General features: G+C 58.4%; 1 long non-coding RNA gene across 3 annotated transcripts; it reads left to right on the forward strand.

Moving 5' to 3' along the window:
- Nucleotides 1–636: 636 nt before the first annotated feature.
- Nucleotides 637–17,190, forward strand: LOC148162341 (uncharacterized). Of its 3 annotated transcripts, none has more exons than XR_015766966.1 (4): nt 637–757; nt 836–1,025; nt 15,332–15,877; nt 16,421–17,190. It is a non-coding gene; the product is annotated as an uncharacterized LOC148162341 (long non-coding RNA). The 3 variants fall into 3 exon arrangements; XR_015766967.1 differs by lacking the exon at nt 637–757 and having other exon boundaries at nt 788–1,025; nt 15,332–15,430; nt 15,620–15,877; XR_015766965.1 differs by lacking the exon at nt 637–757 and having other exon boundaries at nt 788–1,025.
- Nucleotides 17,191–20,015: the final 2,825 nt, after the last annotated feature.

The raw sequence follows: 20,015 nt of genomic DNA on the forward strand, positions 1-20,015 counted from the left end.
GGAGCAGAATGAGCTGTAGGAATCTATCCGTCAGCTCTGGGCAACAACCAATCACCTAACACTAAGGCTGTACCTCTGCTGGGTCTCCGCTGGGGTGGCTCAGCTCAGTGGAGCCCACTCAGGCATCTGAGGGTGGCGGCATGTCAGCTAGTCTCAGTGAGGCTCTGGGCAGCCGCACACCAGCCTGCGGGTCTATGCTCGGCTCTGCTCCACATGTCTTTTGTCCTCCTGGACCAGCAGGCTCTTCTCAGGGTCACAGCAAGGGCGAGGGTGACTGGACAGCTCTTTCAAATTTGTGGTGGCATCTGCCCACTAATATTTTTATGATTTGAGAGAGAAACAGTGAGAGAGAGAGAGCATGAGAGGGGGGAGGGTCAGAGGAAGAAGCAGATGCCCCACTGAGCAGGGAGCCCGATGCAGGGCTCAATCCCAGGACCCTGGGATCATGACCTGAGCTGAAGGCAGACGCTTAACCAACTGAGCCACCCAGGCACCCCTGTCCACCAATATTTCATTGACCAAAGCACCTTAGATGACCAAGCCCGAAGTTCAAAATAAACCAGTATATTTCATCCATGGAGGTGGGGGCAGGACAAGCAGTATTTCCAAAAAGTCCTCTAACCTCCTCCAGAACACAGCGCGTGTGGGCCTGGGGCCACCAGGCAGTGCTCACCGCCCAGCCCTGTGTCCTCTGCTGGCCGGGAGGTCCGCTCCCACGGCCCCATCGGGGGGATGGTGATGACTCCTGATCCACTTGGTAAGTTGTGTTGCTTCCCTCCTAGGACGCTCCAATGAACATCCAGCGTTTTCACCAGCTCCTTACCACCTGCCACAGGCTCTGCTGCCTCGGGGGCCCCAAATTAGTTCGGAGCTGGTGGCGAGGATTCGAAGTCTCTTCACCAGGAGCGGGAGGACCTCTCCCACGTCTGATGTGTTACCAGCTTGATCAGACCACCCCACTGAGGACGGTTTTCCGAGTGTGCCGTGTCTGAACGTGAAAGCTCATTACAATCTGATCCCTCGCTGTGAGTAAAGACATCGCACGTTACTGTTCAGGAGGAGTTTGTGGAGGGACGATTTTTCTTTCTTAGAATCCTCTGATCAAAGATGTATTCCTCATATTGCAGTCATAAAAAATCTATACATAGTAATTTTGTGTTAGAGCAGTTGTTAACTTGCTTGTTAAGTGTGTAAAAAATCATTTCAGCCTCAGAAGCCTGGTGTCTTCAGAGAATCAACTGAGAACACTCTCCTCCAACTGCCTTCAGGATTCCAGTTTCCAGTGTGGTAAGGAGCCCAGGGGCTTGTACGCCAGGAAGCCTTGTGGCTCACCATCACTCCTTCCCCTCTCCCCTGGCCAGAGTCTGTCCCAGGCTCAAACCCAAAATGAAGGACAAAGGATGGGGGCTCCCACAGGAAGGGGTGAAGAACTGGGACCCACAGCTCAGTCCAGCCCGGTCCCCGGACGACCGTCTTCCACGCGGGAGAGAGGGCCCCACAGATCAGGAAGCAGGCACTGGCGGCCATGATCTCCTCTAGGAGAACCATGATCTACCCCTGGGGCCAGCTGCACTTTCCTGCAAAGGGTCAAATTAGAAATAAAGAAGATGAGGAGTAGCTGATGTACCCAGGGATGCTAAATGCAAACTTCCAGAAATTTTTTAAAGAGATGAAAAATAAATGAGAGATGAACCCTCAGAACTCTTCGCTGTTGGAATTTCTAAAGGATCTACATAAAGATGAGCAGGCTGAGAAGAAAAGTTTGAAATACAATGAGTTAACAGGGAGTAAAGAAAACGACACACCTGAGGAGGTACTAAGTAATTTTTCCATGATCCTGATACCCAAGGAGGAAGTACCAAACAAATCAGAGCTAGAAGCTGTATATTCACAGCCTATAAGCCAAAGAAAAGTGATTGGCATTCATAATTTCTAGAAAGGAGGTAGAGGTATTAATGAATTCCTTTTAATAAATAAGATGTACATGGTGAAAGTGTACGTGATCCGTAACAAAAGAGACACAGGATGTTTATCCTACAAACTAGCAGAGGAAGAACTGAGAAAATTCTCGAGGACGTAAGGGGCTATAATTTTGTGAACACCACACACACACTTACATGTTCCTGTATGTTTAAAGCCAGAAGCAGCCTTGTCTCTGGGGAGAACTGGGCAACCATCAGTCGGTGCGCTGTGCGGGGAGAGCGGCATCCACACAAAGCCACCACAGTCTCCCCACGAGATGAAAGATCCCACACCTCTGCCAGTCACAAGCTTAGAGTTAACTGAAGTAGAAACAGACCCACGGAAGAGAAAACAGGCTCACAGGGGAGCTGGCCTTGGGGCAGGGACACTTGTGCGTATTCAAGGTGCTGGGAAGAAGCCAGGGGAAAGCTGACTGACCCCGGGAGGGGTGGCGCCTCTGAGCGACAGGAGACACAGGACTCGGGGCCAGCACCTGAAATACCAGCCTGTCCTGTGCTCAGCCACTGATCCTTCTACACCCAGGTTTTAAATATTGGGAGTAGCTCCTTGGAGGGAGAAAAGAAAGGGATCCGGAGGTCCTGGGCTTTAGACAGAGGAAGATCCACGAGGGGCGTGCACACCGGGGATGAGGTTCAGGAAGACCTCCTGCCCAGGTGCCGGCGGGAAACGAGGCGGGCAGAGCTCCGTCACCGCCTAGTGTGAGCGGGCAGGAGCACGTCCATCCCGGGGCGGCAGGAGCGTGGGAGACCTGGACCTGGGTCACACCTGGCACGGGGCAGGCGGCCTCACCGGGAACAAGGTCATCCCAGGGCCATGTCTGGGCCACACCGCACCCTCCTTCCACCTGAGCTGCCTCCTCCCGTCGCAGCGAGCTAATGCCACTCCACCTGAGGGCCCTGAGAGGGAAACACCGCCTTCGTAAAGTCACAGACACCTACGCTGGCCCCAGAGCGGACCCCAGTCAGTTGTGTCAAGTTGTCCCGCTTGGGAAATTTGGCTTCTCCCGAGGCCCGGCAATTTGCAGCACAGAAATCAGCCGCAAATCCACCGAAACCGGCGAGTATGGGATGTGGCAGGTGTGGTTTATGGTTGTTAAGTCTAAGTAGACAGGCCCCGACCCACAGAACAGCTCAGCCACCTCCACCTCCCCCATGAAGCCTTCTCTGGCAGAAGCATCCTTCTCAGTAAGCGCTTCCCCAAGATGCCCCCACTTCCCCCACCCCTGCCTGACCTGGGGACACACAGGTCCCCCTGAGCAAGACCCAAATTTAGATAATGTGCAGGTGTAAATATATTTACTGACCTGGTCTCCAGAAACGAAGGCCCCGCAGGGAGGGTGGATGGAAATGGGGGCACGCTGCGTCGCACGGAGCCCCCACTGATGACACGGGCCTCCTTCAGGACGGCGTCTCACGGGAGCAGGAGACACGGTTCTTGAGGGATGTGCCTCCTGCCCGATGGAACTCCAGCTGGGTCTACGGCTGAGCAGAGGCTAAACTGCAGCCCTGGCCCGTTCTGACGGCAGGGAACATTCCAGAGCCAGTGCCCGATTTCTTCCAGAATTGCAGAGACAGACAAAATCTGAACACTGGTGAGGGGCATGTTTCCTTGCTGCGTCCACATGAGGCCAGCTCCCCCGTGACGTGCTCCAGGGCGGATCTCACCTCACCCCTAGCTCAGAGGCCCCGAGGGGAGGTGATCGGAGTCAGACTCATCCGCACCCTTCAGCAGGATGAGCTGGAGCTTACTGAGCCCCTGGTATGTGCTGGGGCCTCCCGGGCACGTCAGGCTGGAGCCAGGAGACAAGCAGCTAGAGGGACTTGACAGAGAAAACAGCCAGCCCCGAGACCAGGCACATGGGAGTGGCGTGAAGAGGTGACGGGAAGCCATCAGTCAACACGTCCTTATTGGGGCCCCATGTGGACCTGGCTCTGTGGGAAAAACCAAACAGGGAGATGCCCAGATCCACACCCTCGGCAGACACGCGTTATGTTGGTGGGGCTGGATGCTGTGTTGTGTTGGAATATTATTTCCAGGGATCCAGTGAGGGGGTGACAGAAGATGACACTCTCTCTGCCAGGCATGGAACGAATGTCGCAGCAGATAAGAGACGTTCTCCTTCGGCAAAGGCAGGCTGCCTCACGTGTTTCCATGTTAAAAGTTAACTTTCATCGCCAAAATGCTGCACCCGACACCTTCCTAGGCCGCCATCCTGGGGGAGCTTTGGTGGGAACGTCTATGTTAATCTTCAGGTGCACAGACATGCGCACAACCTCTTCTTATAAAGCTAAAGGACAACTTCTGCGGCTTTGATGACTCCCCGGTCAAGCCTGCACCTGCAGGGAGGGCTGGGCTGATGGGCAGTGTGTGCTCGCAAACCACAGACACCCACAGACACATGCAGCACACAGGGAACACAGCTGAGATCCATCTCCTGAACGCCTGGGCCAGGACGACCCCCACCTTTCCACCTGCCAAGGCCTCAGTGTCCACTCCCTGGCTGTGAAGTGGTGCGACACTGGGGGCAGAGGTCCCGCTGGGGCAATCTGGGGCCCTGTGCAGTGTCTCCCTGCATTACAACAGCACACACCTCCAACTTCCTCAAGATCGAAACCTTCGCTGAACAGACACATATGGACTCTCGCTGCCTCAACTCGGTGCCCCGTCTCCTTGGGCCTGTGTCTCGGGCACACAATTCACAATGTTGCACATGGCTGGTAACAAGCCTTGGTCCGAGGCTGGACATGTGACTCAAGCCAGACCATGGAGAGACCAGGAAACTGAATTCTGAAACTACTGGACAAAGTCAAGCACTTCCACTCGGGTTCCTGAGCTAAGATGCAAGCCTCACAATGTTAGGAGTATCTTGACACCACAATGAGGGACGTCTGTCTGAGAACGCAGTGAACCCAAAGGAAAGCAGAGTACTATGTGAGGAGAGAGAATCCCTGCAGAATCAAGGAGATTCATCCATGCCTGAAGCTAAGGACCCACGGATGGCTCAGTTATCTGCATCAACAGACATTTCTGCATTTAAGCCAATGCTAGGTAGAGTTTGTGTCACTAATCACTGAAAATAAATTCTCATTCCACTGTTGTACCTCCAGCATCCACATGGAGGAAAGCAGAGCCAAGAGGGGTAAAGAGACAGCATCCTGGGGATGTAAGCTGGTCTCCTAGTGAGCATCAATAAAATCTTGATGGATAATTGATGCATGAAAGAGTGAAAGTGAACATGTGTGACCAGCCCACAATGCGCTCCTGCTGAGCACCCCGACGGGACCAACAGGGGCTCTGGGAGGACCCAGCAGATCTCATCACTACAGATGTGAGGATCAAGACTGGTAACCTCGACCGGGGGCATCAAAGACGGGCTGGGTAAAGATACAAATGTAGCGATCAGAAGGGGCGAGTGCACCCCAATGTTTGTAGCCGCAATGTCCACAATGGCCAAACCATGGAAAGAGCCTAAACGTCCATCAGGAGATGAATGGATAAAGAAGATGTGGTATATATATACGATGGAACATTATGCAGCCATCAAAAAATGAAATCTTGCCATTTGCAAAGAGCTGGGTGGAACGAGAGGGTATTATGCTAAGCGAAACAAGTCAATCAGAGAAAGGCAATTATATGGTCTCACTGTATGAGGAATCTGAGAAATAAGGCAGAGGATCATAGGGCAAGGGAGGGAAAAATGAAACAAGGCAAAACCAGAGAGGGAGACTAACCACAAGAGACTCTTAATCTCAGGAAACAAACTGAGGACTGCTGGAGTGGAGGGGGGTGGAAGGGATGGGGTGGCTGGGTGATGGACACTGGGGAGGGTACATATTATGGTGAGCATTGTGAATTGTGCTAAGACTGATGAATCACAGACCAGTACCCCTGAAACAAATAATACATTATACATTAATTTAAAAAAATTTACATCCATGGAAGATTATCTGAAAAAAAAAAAAGAGGGGCTGGGTTTGCAGTGAGGACTCCTGCCAACAGGCAGCATGGGCAAAGGTCCTGGGGCCTGCCTGGAAGGTGACGGGAGTCTGTAGGTGCTGGGGTGGAGGGTGCGTGGGGGTGGGGGGGAATGAAGGAGGATGTTGTAGAGGCTTGAGTCCTCGTCAGGAGCACGCACAGCAGGGTCCACCCAGGTAAAGAGGAATCACTGCGGGTGCTCCACCCCGGGAAGCGTTAATGTAGGCATTGGTGTGGAAAGGGCGAGAAGGCAGACGGGCGCTGAGGCAAAGGTCAACCGCCCAGCAACCTGCCACCAAGCCTGGGTTAGACAGACCAAGAGAGGGGTAGGGTTCCCACACTCCATGCATGGGGGGAGGGAGAGGCCTGGCGGAGATGCAGCCACTACAGGCAGGCACAGGTCCGGGCAGAGGCATACTCTGGGTTCTCCCTTCCTTACCTCCACCACTGCCTCCTGTGGACTAATCCAGACAGAGACCAGCCCATTCCAGGATCTGGGATACGTGGGGAGCGGGGGAGGTCTGAGGGCAAACAGGCCCAGAATGGGCATGTCCTTCAGAAGGACCCACCAGGGCAAACCCTGAGACTCCCAGAGCTTTCTAGAAGCCCCCAGGGTGCCGCTCTGAAAACATCACCCTTACTGAAGGAGGCAGACAGCTGTTAGAAACACAGCCATCCTCCTGAGAGCAACAGGAAATGTAGTTAAATAATCAAATTCAATTCCTTTTAGTCTAGACGTTGAGATTTCATACAATTATAATTTCGAGTGCAATATAAGCATAATGAGTCTCTCTCAAATGTGATTTTCTTCCCCAGAAATGGATTACTGGGACAAACCTAGCCGGGGCACAAATCATGTTTACCACCGATTGGGTACAGGGGAGCTCCACACCCCTCTATGCCGAGGGCCCTGCTGATGCGCGAGGGACACGTGCCGCGTCACCCACCCGGGGTCCCAGTGGGAGGCAGCCCGCTCTGCCCTGCGGAGGGCAGCGGTGCCCACTGGCACACAGACACCCTGCCGGTCCAGCTAAAAACCCGTTAGCATTTGATCCTTCCCGCTGTGCAGCATGGCCCGAGCCCAGGGCCCCCCGCCCCCCAGACACGGGCAGGAGCTCGGGCATTCCGTCCGGCCTGGGCTGTGACCGCTCGTCACGGCGTCCTTCTCCCAAACCCGGCCCCCGTGGGCTTGAGGATGTTCACCACCAGCTGAGAGGGCAGAGAAGGGTGAGGGGCCTGCCATTCTGGGGACACGAGAGACCCTCCGGGCGGAGCCCCCCACCTCTGAGTCTCTGTGGTTGTGCGTCCACGGGAGTGTTTCTGCCTCTGCCCGTGTGTGTGCCCGCGGGGCCCAGCGTGCAGGCGTGTGCCCGGGCCCTTGCACGAGCCGCGTGCGAGCCGGCGTACCTCCTCACGCGACCAGGACGGGTTTTCCCCGGACCCTTCTGGCCGCCCGGCCTCCCGGCCGCCCCTCCGAGTGCAGCGGCAGGAGGGACCCTCAGAGGACACACCGGACCCCCGCCCCCTCCGCGAAGTCCCGCCCGCGGCCTCTCCGGCCTCCGGGTCCTAACTGCACCGAAGGGGACCCGGGGGTCCGGGCGGGGTGGACGCGGCACAGGGCAGGTGCCCCGAGGCGAGCGCGCACCCGCAGCCCCGGCACCCGGTGGACACGCGGCCTCGGACGCAGGAGGTCTGGGCGGGCGTGAAGCCGCGCATTTCCAAAGCGCGCCGGGGGAGGCCGACCCCGGGCGGCGGGTGTAGACGTTCCGAAGCTCTGCGGCCCGTCGTGGGCACAGACTCAGGCTCAGCGCCTCGGAAGGCCACTCCGCCAGACCCCGAGCTGCCGCTCCGGCCCCGCTCGCCAGGGACAGCGTGGCCTCCGGGGCCCGGGCACTTGCGGGGCCCCGCCCCCCCTGCGTTTCTGGAACGTTCTCTCCCACTGCTCCATCAGGGCTCGTTCCCACCGCACCCCCTCACGGGCGCTCTGGCTCGTCCTGAGCGGGCCCCTCCACCCGCCAGCCCAGGGCACCACGCCAGGCCCTGCGCGCCGACCGCCCCGCAGACCTGGGTCCCCACCGGCCTCCCTCTCCCCGCACAAGAGCGGACGCAGGGCGAGTCGTCACTCACCCAGACCTCAGGACCCCCGCAGAGCCCGCCACGGAGGCTCCGGGCACCTTGCGAACAGGCGAGGGCTCCTCCCCGAAGGCCCCGCTCCAGCCTGTTACGGGCTCTGCGGCGGCGTGGGAGGCCCTGAGCGTGCGGCTCCTTCAGCGCGGCGGCTGCCCGCACCGCTCCTTGACCGGCGCGGAAGGGTGCGATGCCCAAGGGCACGAACACGGCATCTTTAAAGGGCCTCACCGGCGGCCAACGTGGACGCGGGAGGATGTCCCCGGAGCAGACCCCGTCTGTCTGTCTCAGGTTGGACCGTGAGAATGCGGGCTGTATTCTGGATGAATCCCGGGAGAGCCTGCGGGCGGTGAGGGAAAAGCTGCGCTGCGTGTCCCCCGCTCCGGCCTCCAGAGCATGGCCGCTCAGCTGCAGCCTCCAGGAAGGGGAGGGGCCGGTGGCGATGGCAGCTGGGCCGATCGGAGGCCGGCACCATCTCTCCCGGACCCAGGCTGTTGCTTCCAGTCACCACGCCAGAGGGAGGAAAGGGTTCACCCTAAAAATCAAATGCTCTGGGACAGAAGTGACCCGTGACGCCCGCACTCAGCAGTCTCATTATTTCAGGCAGGGGAAACCAAGGCCCGCCGTGGGAATAAGTAGGTTCGCCAGCGGGGCTAACCCGCAGCCCCGGGCCCAGAGCAGGGCTCGTGGGCACTCTGGGGGTCCGGAAGGGCTTCCTGGTGGACTCAGGTGAGGGGGGCCTTGAAGGCAGGCCAAGCCTCCGACGTCCCTGGAGGTGGGTGAGGGTCTGAGTGCCCCGTCGGCTCCGCCGTGGCGTTTCGGGTTCCCGCTGAACTGGATTCTCCCAGCAGCAGTGAGGGGGTACCGCAGGGCAGCCAGTCTGGGCACTGTGTCCGCCAGGGAGACGGGTCTGCATGGGGTGTTCTCGCCGCATCGGGACACAGGACTGTGGCGCTGCCCTAACCCATCTCAGGCCTTCCTCTAGACGTTGGGCCAGAACCCGTCACTCTGATGCCAGAACTGCGCGTTTCATTAGGCAGCATTTCTGGGCCCGCCCTGAGTGGAGAACACCCGCGCTAGGGGTTCACCCCAGCACCACATCCTCGTCTGCAACTCTCTGATCCCAAGCAACGTCTGTGCGTCCCGGTTCAACATGGCAGCTTCCAAGTTCAGGAACCTGGGTCCAAATCCAAATGCATTAGCCCGTCAAGACCTTCCAGAGCGCGGTGTATTTTACGCTCCGTCAGTACCCCAGCCCGAACCTCCGCGCTGATCCACCGAGGCGGAGCCTCGGAGCTGTGGCGGGCGGGCAGAGGAACACATCCCCGGGCCGGCTCGGAGCGAGGACCGGCAGAAGCTGGGCTTGGGGAGCCCGGCAGGAAAGACGCAGGACCGACCAGGCTCAGGACGGGGGCCGGCTCGCAGGGTCTGGCCGGGACTGTCCCGCGTCCGCAGCGCTGCCGGTCCAGGCGGGGCTCAGGTTAGCAGCTCGCGAAGCCCGCAGTCGGGACCGGAGGTGAGGAGGGAGGGCCCAGGCCGGGTCCCCTCCCCTCCCGCACTCCGTGCCCTCGGCTGGGGACTTGACCCGGATTCTGCAGAGGACACCTGCAGGCGGCCTCCCAGCCGCCACCCTTCCTCCCAGGTTCTCCGGAAATGTCATCGGCATCCCAGCCCGCGTGGCACACCTGTGATCCGGGAGGCCCACGTGGCGGGCTGCGAGTTCGGCCGACCCAGTCACATGACCCCACCGCACCCAATCGGAGTGAGAGCAGGGGTTTGTGCCGGCGCCCACAGGACAGACCGGGCACTTCCCACTGGCTGCAGTGATTGGCTCAGGCTCTGTCACATGACGTGGCCCAGGCCAATCAGCGTGAGCGTCGGGCTCCGGCGGCCACTGGGCGGCGGTCCCGGGCTGGGGAGGCGGTGAGGACGGCGCTCCGCCGCCACCTTGTCTCAGTGCCACACCCGCAGGATGAGGACGCAGAGAGCGGCGCCTGTTCCAGGAGCCGTTACCGTGGCCGACGAAGATTTGAGATGGACGTTCTGATGACATCCCTGGAGCCCTGGTTCCAGCCGAGCCTGAGAGCGGGGGTGGGGCGGTTCTGTCCCTTCCAGCGCGAGGACCCTCCGCACTGCGGGCCGGACGCTGTGGAGCCGCGGTCCCGGTCCTGCTCTCCCCAGCGCGCGGCCCTGAGCCTCCACCGCCGGGGGTCGGCGTCCTCGTGGGTCGGCGACGCAAGCCGCGCCCAGGCTGTGGGGATGGACGGGCGCTGCCCGCGGCCCCCGCGGTCTCCCCGGCCTCCCTGACCTCCCCTCCTCCCCGGCCTCCCCGGTCTCCCCGGCCTCCCCGGCCTCCGTGGTCTCCCCCACCTCCCTGACCTCCCCTCCTCCCCGGCCTCCCTGACCTTGCCTCCTACCTACCTCCGGCCTCCCCGGCCTCCCGCCCTCCCGCCCTCCCCGGCCTCCCCGGCCCCCGCGGTCTCCCCGGCCTCCCCGGCCTCCGTGGTCTCCCCCACCTCCCTGACCTCCCCTCCTCCCCGACCTTGCCTCCTACCTGATCTCTCCTCCTCTCCGGCCTCCCCGCCTCCCTGACCTCCTCTCCCCTCCTCTCCGGCCTCCCCGGCCTCCCGTCCTCCCCTCCTCCCCTCCTCCCCTCCTCCCCTCCTCCCCTCCTCCCCGCCCTCTGCAGCCTCTGCATCCATCGCTGCCTCCACAGGCTCCTTGGTCTCTCTGCCCTCTCTGGCCTCTGCATCCTCCGTGCTCTCCGCGGCCTCCACAGCCTCCCTGGGCCTCCGGGAACCCCCGACGAGTCCCCACGCGCAGGGACGAGCTTGTCCGCGGCAGCGTGGCGTCCGGGCGGCGCGAGCACGGGGACCGCGGGCACCGCGGGGACAGCACCACGTGCGCGGCCGCGTTCAGAAAAAATCGTGCGGGGGCTGGGAGCCGCTGGCCCGGGTGTAGACGGCGCACAGGGACTCAGCGCAGAGAACACGGGCGTGGGGCGACACCACACAGCAGGCCGCGTGCGAGTACCGCAGGGTGACACGTTCAGGGGACACCGAGAAAGCGCGGACACAGGGGTCACAGACAGCCCACCCCCCCAGTGCGTGCACCTGCGGGCCGCACGCGGACGGCTGACGGGGGGCGGGGGCGGGGCGAGCGTGACCAGCATCACACCCGGAGAGTGCCCACCTGGAGCTAGCTCGCCGTGCACGAGATGCACGCTCAGCCCGGAGGGAGCACGGCCTCGGAAACACGCGGACAGCACCCCTACGCGGTGGGGCGCACGCGGGTGACACACAGCAGCCGCCCTTCACCCCGCGGGAAGTTCACACGGCGCGCACGCGGCTAAGCTGCAGGCAGGTCCCGCAGGTGACTCGGGCCGGGAGAGCTAAGCTAAGCCACAGCGACAGCACGGCCGTGAGCCGGACACAGGCTGACACCGGTGCCTGGACTCACGTGCAATGGGAAGGACCAGACACCGGCGCGAGCGTCCCTTTCGACCTGACGGTGGGACGCTGTGGGCCAGCCGTGTTTGGAAACCAGGCTGCGGAGCAGAGAAGGGCCCTCAGCTGGTCTGCAGTGCTGGGTCCTGCGAGGGAGATGGGGGTGCGGGTCTGAGTCCTCCTTTGTCCGCCACGTCCCCGGTCTGAATCATTACCGTTCGGGCTTCCACAGAGAACATCAGTACGTTTAAGTAAGGTGGTCCTCGTGTGTGCGTCTCTCTTCCCAGCTTCAGTGGTGCGATAAAGATTTGCACTGAAGCCTTTATCTGTTAGGTAAAAAAGCTTACGTGGAAGTTCCCGGTCGCCTTCCGGCATAAATCCTCCCTGGCTGCATCCTGCCGCCGACAGCCACCGCTGCCCCTCCCCTGATCCGAAGTGGGGCTTCCCCGGGACTTCGAACCTCCCAGCTGCTGGGTGGAGAACTCCGGGATCCTGGGAGGCCCCGGGTATCCGCAGGGGTTGGGATGAGGGAGGGGCGTTAGATGAGGACACACTCAGGTCCCTGGCATCCAGTCCCGACAGCTCAGAGAAAAGCCAGGCCCTGGCCCTCACAACGGGTGCTGGTGGAAAGGTGGGGAGCGAGGCTGCCCTCGGACTCTCCGTCCTGGGACCGGTTCTGTTCTGCACCTTTGAGGTGCCCTCGAATGCTCCCCCTGCCATGGGTCAGGCACACAAGGGTGGGCATGACTCACCTGGCTGGACCAATGGGGGAATCAGTCCCTGGGAAGTGGTGTCACCGGCTAGGTCCCCAAGGGGAACCCTCACCCAGGACGGGGCCGGAGGATGTTTTCCTCTGAGGCCCCTCTGAACCAAGCTCCTGCCCTCCCCTTTCCTTCACGCTGCGCACAGAGTAGCGGGAAGGCGGAAGGACCCTGGAAAACCATTAAATTTCCAAGCATTTTTCCAGGTTTTCTGATGCTAGGCACTGGCTGGAAGCCCAGGTCTGTAGCTTGGACCCAGAAAACCATGACCTGTCCCTGGCAGAGATGGTCACCTGGGGGTGCATGGCCCAGACTGGGTTCCTTGGGAAGTGAAAGCCCCTTTTGTATACCTCCATGACGTCCCCAGCTCGGCGGTGATAGGACGGGGATGCCCCAACCCTTTAAGCCCAGACCCCAGATCCCCCAGGGCTGCCCCACCCTGGGACAGGCTTGGGAGCTGGACCATGTGATTCGGATAGTTCTGCCCGAGCTCACCCTCAGCTCTGCTCCCACAGTTTTGCTGGTCCCAGTGCACCTGGCAGAGCAGAGAAAGCTGAGAAAGCAGGCTCTGTGTGAATTCAAAATATATGGAGGCTTTGAGAAAACATCAAAGCCCGTTCCGGTTTTCAAGAACAAAATGCGTGTTCTGGGAACGTCACTGCAGGGACCTTGTGTTATCAGCACCGAGCTCTCCTAACGTCGCCTGCATCCTCAGGTCTCACGCGAGATCTTAGTGCAGACCAGCACCTGCCTTAGTTTTAATGAAAAGCTCATAAAGTCCGAGTGTATTTAGAGGGAAACAGGACACCGTTCTCTCCTCTGATGATAATATGCACTTGTTAGAGCCCATTTACTGCAGCCCAGGGAGTGTACGACAGCTCACATGTCCCCTGTGGACCTTGCTGGGGCTTTGTCACTGGCTGCAGGTGCCAAGTGGGTCCAAAGGCGAGTGCTCTCCTTGTCAAGTGATCAAGACTATGGACTGTGTACAGTCCCCAGACGGCTGTGGTCCAAGGTGTAGCTCCCAGCTCCCCACTGCAGCCCTGAGTGCTTGGACGGCTCCTCGCAGCCTGTGCAGCAGCGGGACCCTCGGCCCTGGAATCTCTGGGATGTCACCACAGTCGGGCACATTTTCCCAGGGAAGAAACTGCCCCTGAGTGGCCAGACCATTCCACTCATCCATTCATCTATCACATTTTCTGAAGAGCCAGGCTCTGTCATTGGTATTAAAATGAATCAGCAATACAGACTCATCCTCCGCCTTCAGCTTCACTGCTGGAGAGGGATACAGAAAAGGAATAACTAATCTAAAAACACAAAATTGCAAACTGCAATGTATGCCAGGACCGAAGATTACTGAGAACTTGGGGAATATACAGAAGGAGCTTTAGAGAGCTGACATCTGAAACATGCAGTCGAGGACGGCGCATTCCGTGCAGAGGGAACAGTAGGTGCTAAGTCCCTGAGGGGAGAGGATGCTGATTCCATAGATCCATTGCTCAAGTACCTGGTGCTGCATGAGGCTCATCGTGATCACATGCAGTTCTCGCTGCTGAATGTACGGCTCCCCATTTGGTCCTCAGTTCAGCATTAACAGTGAGGACAGTGATGATTTTAGTCCTACCGATATCCCCATATCATACGTGAGGATATTGACGTTCATGTGGATACAGAGCTGGCCAAAGGTCCCAGCGCAAGAACGGCAGAGCCACGATCAGAACCAATCCACGTGGCTCCCTGTGTTGAGCTGCTTTAAGATGGCTCGGTGTAAACGTGTGCTCCAAGAGGAGATAGAACGCGGTTGCCAAGACACTGGGTGTGGGCCCAGAGCCAGTTTGTGAGGCTTTGCAGCTGTTTGTCTGTCCGGACCCTTTCTGTTATGAGCAACAACACACCTAAACTAAATCAGCATAAGTAAAAAGGTAAATTATTGGTGCACATAGCTGGAAAGTCTATCTTGATTTCAGGCCTGCCTTGATCCAGGGGCTCAAGTGACATCAGCAAGGTCCATTCCTTTCCTGTTCTGTGCTGGCTCTGTCCATCCTCTTTAACCTCCTCTGATTCAAGGTTCCAAAGTCTCAGGAAATGCTGACTGCCTCTTCACAGCCATTCAAACAGAGGCCAGGGTTTCCTCTGCGGGGGCCAGGGAGTGCCAGCGTGAGGCACATGCCCTTTCCTGAACCAATCACTGTCGCTCAGATGGAAGCTCTAAGGGGCCCAGAGCAGTGTCACATTTGGAGTCCTGAGCCAGAGGAGAGGCTCCAGAGGTGAGTGGAGGTTTGGAGATGGAAGAGGAACCGGAAGCTCGAGGTACAGCAAACCCCACTCTCAGACCCTCAGGGTAGGGGCTGGTTTGTACCCTGACCCCGTACACAGAGGGCAAGGAATGATGGACGACAGAGGCGGCCACTCCAGATGGGCAGGTGGCAAGGGAACTTCCATCTGAGGTTTGTCTTGGCCACAAGACGAGGAGATCTCTGCCATGCCCCCCAAATCCTAAAGTTTATGGAGCGCGTTTAGCGCCCAGAGGGTCTCAGCCCCACATCACTCTTTCAAGGCTGCTCTCTTGGAAAAGGCTCTCATGGTAAGAGCAGTGGGCAGACGGCGCAGTCCAAGGACGGGAGAGGGTGGGGAGCCTCTGGTTGCCTGGGGCCAGCTCTAAGGTTAGCCGGGGTCACGTCCTCCGACACCCTGCTCCTACAGCGGGGAGGCGGTCTCTGCCCAAAGAAGAGGGTGTGTACCCGGGCAGGTAGAGACCGTGGCCCGGGGGAGGGGAGGGTGGCCGCCAGGACACAGTAGCCCTTGTGGCAGGAGAGCCTGAGACGGCCCAGAGTTCCCCCGGGCCCTCCCCACGGAGTGCTCAGGCTCAGGTGGGCCAGAAACCCCCGGAGTCCAAGGGAGGGGGGCTCTACGCCAGTGGCTGGCGAAGTGGCTGCCCGGGAGGCTTTAAAATGACTGGCTCCCGGCTCTTGCCTTCAGACGTCTTGGTGCCGTTGGCCTGGGGCACAGCTTGGAAATCAGGTTCTTGAATCTCCCCAGGTGACTCGTGTGGAGCGGAGACTGATCCACAGACAGACATTGTCTTCATGCACAGACGGCACCTCCGCACCCCAAAACCACCTGGGGGTCCTGCTCTGTGTAAGACTGTTCATTCCACCACCCACTTGACTCTCTGTTGATTTTTTCACATCCTCCCTGGGGCTTCCTCTGGGGGACAAATCAGTGTCTGAGCTGGACAGCCACCTTTTTCTTTTGCTGATTTGCTAAAGATTTTCTGGGTGGTGCTGAGACTGTGGTTGGAGTTACATGGGTCCTCACCTTTCTAAGGCTGGCCAGAGAGTGACCAAGAGATGACCACGGAGTTAGCCCCCAGGGCCATCCCAAGCACATCACATGCAGCTGGCCAAAGATACTTCCTCCACCTACATCAACCCGTCCGTCCATCAGTCCATCCTGCATCCCTCCATCCAGCCGCCCACAAGGACCCGTTTCTGATGGACATTTCTGCAGAAGTCTGTGTGGAGGGAGCTGATGGTGCCGGAACCAGATTCATCCAGACCCGCACCTCCCAGGAAGGAGATGGAGGTACGGTCTGACTGACCAAGTATGATCATGACGTAACATGTTTACTCAGAACTGACCGGGACGGGATGTTGTGCAGTCAGTTAATTTAGATGCAGAAATTCAGATGAGCCTGAATTCTTTTTTTAAAAAAAAGTGTCATGTTTGCATGGTCTCAAAATTTGAATCTGCTTCATATTGGGTTGACGGGGGTGGTTCCTGAAAATGTCTCCCAGCTACATAATGAGTCAGAGCACCAGGCTGAGCAGGTTCAAGTGTGGATGGAGAGGACAAGCCAGGATGGCAGTCAGTGAGGGTCCAGGCCCCTTAGCACCGTGCCCCGTGATCTGGGATACAGATGTACACAGTAGGTATTCTGCAGTGACCTGGCAGCATGGAGGTATACAGTAGGTGCTCGGCAAAGGCCTGGCACCACAGATGCCTACAGGAAGCGCTTAGGGATGGTCCAGCACTGTGGGTATATGCAGTACATGCTCAGTGACTACCTGGCATCATGAATGTACACGGTAGGTGCTCAGTGATGGTCTGCTGGGTTTGTCTCCATAGCCACCGGCTCCGCAGATGCTTGGAGGGGTGCCAAGATATGGGAAGGGGACATGCCCTCCAGGTAAGGAAGGGCTTTTCAAGCTGTCGCACCTGCAGTGGGGAAGTCACCTGAGGAGGTGTCTGAGCCGCGCCAGCCAGGCCCCCGGAGGCTCTTACGAGTCACAGGCTGCATCCCAGATGACCTGCTGACACACCGCTGCACGCACTGAGCGCCTACTCTGTGCAGGCCCTCCTCTGAGTACTCTTCCACTCAACTGAGCAGCACAAGGTCAGGGGCCCGTCTCTCCATCACGGGGGAACACATTTATTCATACAAGAAAACCATTTGAAGTAGGCTGCACTTTCAGCAGCATGGCACCGAATGAATACAACTCGGAAGTCCTCGAGCTGCTGTGGATGCCCACATAGACGCCCCCAGTGCGAGTCTGCGGGGAGGAGCCTAGCGACCGCTGACTGTTAACGGCCCCTCAGATGACTCTGGCCTTCTGCAGAAGAAACCATCATCGTCCAAGGGCGTGTTTAATGACTTGAGGACAAAGTCATGTATTACTGAACAAAACTGGGTTATAGCAAAGTGCACAGAGTGAGCTGAGTCTCCTTTAAAAGACGGACCTCGGGGCGCCTGGGTGGCTCAGTCGGTTAAGAGTCTGCCTTTACTTTGGCTTTGAGCGCGACCTCATGGTCCCCGGATCGAGCTCTGCGTCGGGCTCCCTGCTCAGGGGAGAGTCTGCTTCTCCCTCTGTCCCTATCCCCCACTCATGCGTGTGCTCTTTCTCTCTCAAATAAATAAAATCTTAAAAAAAAAAGATAGCCCTCACGTGCAGACACACATTCCAATTTCTCGCAATCACATGCACAGGCGTTCCCCACACCAAGTGCATCCAGCGGTTCCCTCTGGGGAATGCAACGAGTGATTGTTTTTCCTTTTATTTACACATATACTTCGTTTCTTAAAACAGTTTGGTGAAGGTATTTAATGTTTAAACTTTAAAATTTTCTACAGTATTTTGTGATAAAAATCATTATTTTTAAGAATAAGAGATGACGTTCCGAACACAGTGGCTGGCAACGGGGCACCTGGGAATGTTCAGACCAAGTGGGAAAGACTTCATACCCTAATTGGAGCTGTGGCCATTGAGGAGATCGGAAGCCGATCTAAAGAAATACATCGAGCAAGAGTTTGATGTTCACAGGTGGTTGGGAAATTGCTTGAGCATCTCCTTTAAAAAATTGTTTTAAACCAAAAATAATCGTGCTTTTGGCGTAAAGGTAAAACTTGATTCCTTTTTCCCAAACACCAACAAGCGTGATGATGTTCTGCTCAGCAAGTGACAGAAATCTCTCACGGGGCGGGAAGAGGGCACAGGCAGAGGCATCCGAGGATGGGTGCCAGAGACCAGGTGACCCAAGGAAGTGGGGTGCTGAGGAGAGGCCCCCGAGGACCGGGGGGGGCGCCCAGAGAGGCCGGCAGGAGGTGAGGAGAGTGATCGCTTTGGTTTTAGTCGGACCCACTGCCCTGAGGGGTGTAGCCTCCACAGGGGTGGGTGTGGTGCCTCAGCCCCCGCCCACAGCCACGCATCCGAAAGACAATGGAAGCCAATCTTTTTTTTTTTTATTGTTATGTTAATCACCATATATTACATCATTAGTTTTTGGTGTAGTGTTCCATGATTCATTGTTTGTGCATAACACCCAGTGCTCCATGCAGAACGTGCCCTCCTCAATACCCATCACCAGGCTAACCCATCCCCCTACCCCCCTCCCCTCTAGAACCCTCAGTTTGTTTTTCAGAGTCCATCGTCTCTCATGGTTCGTCTCCCCCTCTGACTTACTCCCCTTTTCTTCCTCTCCTGTTATCTTCTTCTTTTTCTTTTTTCTTAAAATATGTTGCGTTATTTGTTTCAGAAGTACAGATCTGTGATTCAGTGTCTTGCACAATTCACAGCGCTCACCATAGCACAAACCCTCCCCAATGTCTATCACCCAGCCACCCCATCCCTCCCACCCCCCACCACTCCAGCAACCCTCTGTTTCCTGAGATTAAGAATTCCTCATATCAGTGAGGTCATGTGATACATGTCTTTCTCTGATTGACTTATTAATGGAAGCCAATCTTAACCCAGCACCTCGGAAACCCCCCTGCGCGACTCTTCACACATCCGCTGGACCCTTCCAGGGCTGCTTACAGGCATCACCCGCCGACGCCCCACGTCCTGTGTCACAGGTGCAAGGCTGTGCCGGGGCGTGAAGCTGGCAGCAGGGGTGGGGAGCGGAGAGCTAATACCTCTCTGTCTCCTGAGCAGAAGAGTGACGGCGCGGCCTCCGGGACCCACCATCATTGCTGAGCCCGCCCTCCCCGTGAGCCAGGCCCACACACCTGAAAATCCTCTCTGCGGGTTGCTTTTCTCCGGGGGTTGCTCTTGCAGGCAGGAGGTGGGCAGGAGGTGAGACCACCCAGGCCGGGACCCCTGCTGCTCCCGGTGTGCTCGGGGACCTGCAGCCCGACATGCCCCGGGGGCCTGTTGCAGATGAGAATCCCAGGCCCCAGCCCACCCCTAGGAATCAGCACCTGCCGTGGCCCCAGCCCCAGCCCCAGCGCACGCTGCCCTCTCAGGGGCTCGGGGCTGAGCCACCACCGGGCCATCTGCACTCCGCACAGCATGCAGGGGCTGGACGTGCACCTGCCCGGGCTGCCCGGGCCAGGGTGAGAGGCAGCTGTGAGCCCCTGGAGACCACAGTCCACGGGAGCGCAGACCAGACACAAGGGACTTCTCTCTCCCAAAAGCCGAGCGTGGAGAAGTGTGGTCCGGGCTGGCTTGGCAGTTCGCAGGCGTAAAGGAAGGACACTGCTCTCTCTTGTTTCTCGGAATTTCTCCATATCGGATTCCTCCTTATGTCCAGGAGGGCTGCGTGAGCTCCAGCACTCACCCTTACATTCCAGCTGCCGGGGACAGGCAGGCCGCCGTCCGTAGCTGACCCTACGCTCCCCACCTTCTCCGGCCACCCCAAGCTTGCGGAGAGGCTTCCCTCAAACCACGGCAGCCGCAGCCCGCGTCCTGGCCTGAGCCCTGGGAAGGCACAGGAATTCTCCCGGCAGAGCCAGGCAGGAGCGTTCGGGGTGCTCCGTGCTCCCCGCCCCCACAGGGAGAGAGCCCGCCCAGGGTCCATCGGAGGACCCACCAGGAGAGGAGACAGTCGACTCGCTGAGGAGCAATCTCTCAGAACCCGGGAGCTCTGTGAAACCGGGAGAACAGAGGGACCGAGCCGAGAGCGATGTGACAAACACAGCTTGTCAACCTGGTAGAAGCAGAGGAGGCCTCCGAATACCCAATTCTGTGAACGGGCTACCCAGCATGCAGGGTCAGGCCATGCTCTCATTGATCTGGACAGACTCCATCGGGCCCGTTAATCTTCTTGATTAACTCTCCTGGAAGGACGCCGGTGGGGAGGAATAGTCCCACGTGGGCCGGGGAGACAGGAGGGCAGCAGGTGGCGTCCCCCCAGGGCTGGCCCTCACAGCCCTCTGCCCCCAGCCCCAAGGCCATGAGCTGACTTCACCCTGAACCCCCGCCCTCTGACCTTAGCAAGGAGCGGT

Source organism: Eumetopias jubatus, unplaced genomic scaffold (assembly GCF_037043125.1).
Source record: "Eumetopias jubatus isolate StellerSeaLion01/CBP00866 unplaced genomic scaffold, mEumJub1_p1.0 scaffold_16, whole genome shotgun sequence".
Lineage (NCBI taxonomy): Eukaryota > Metazoa > Chordata > Mammalia > Carnivora > Otariidae > Eumetopias > Eumetopias jubatus.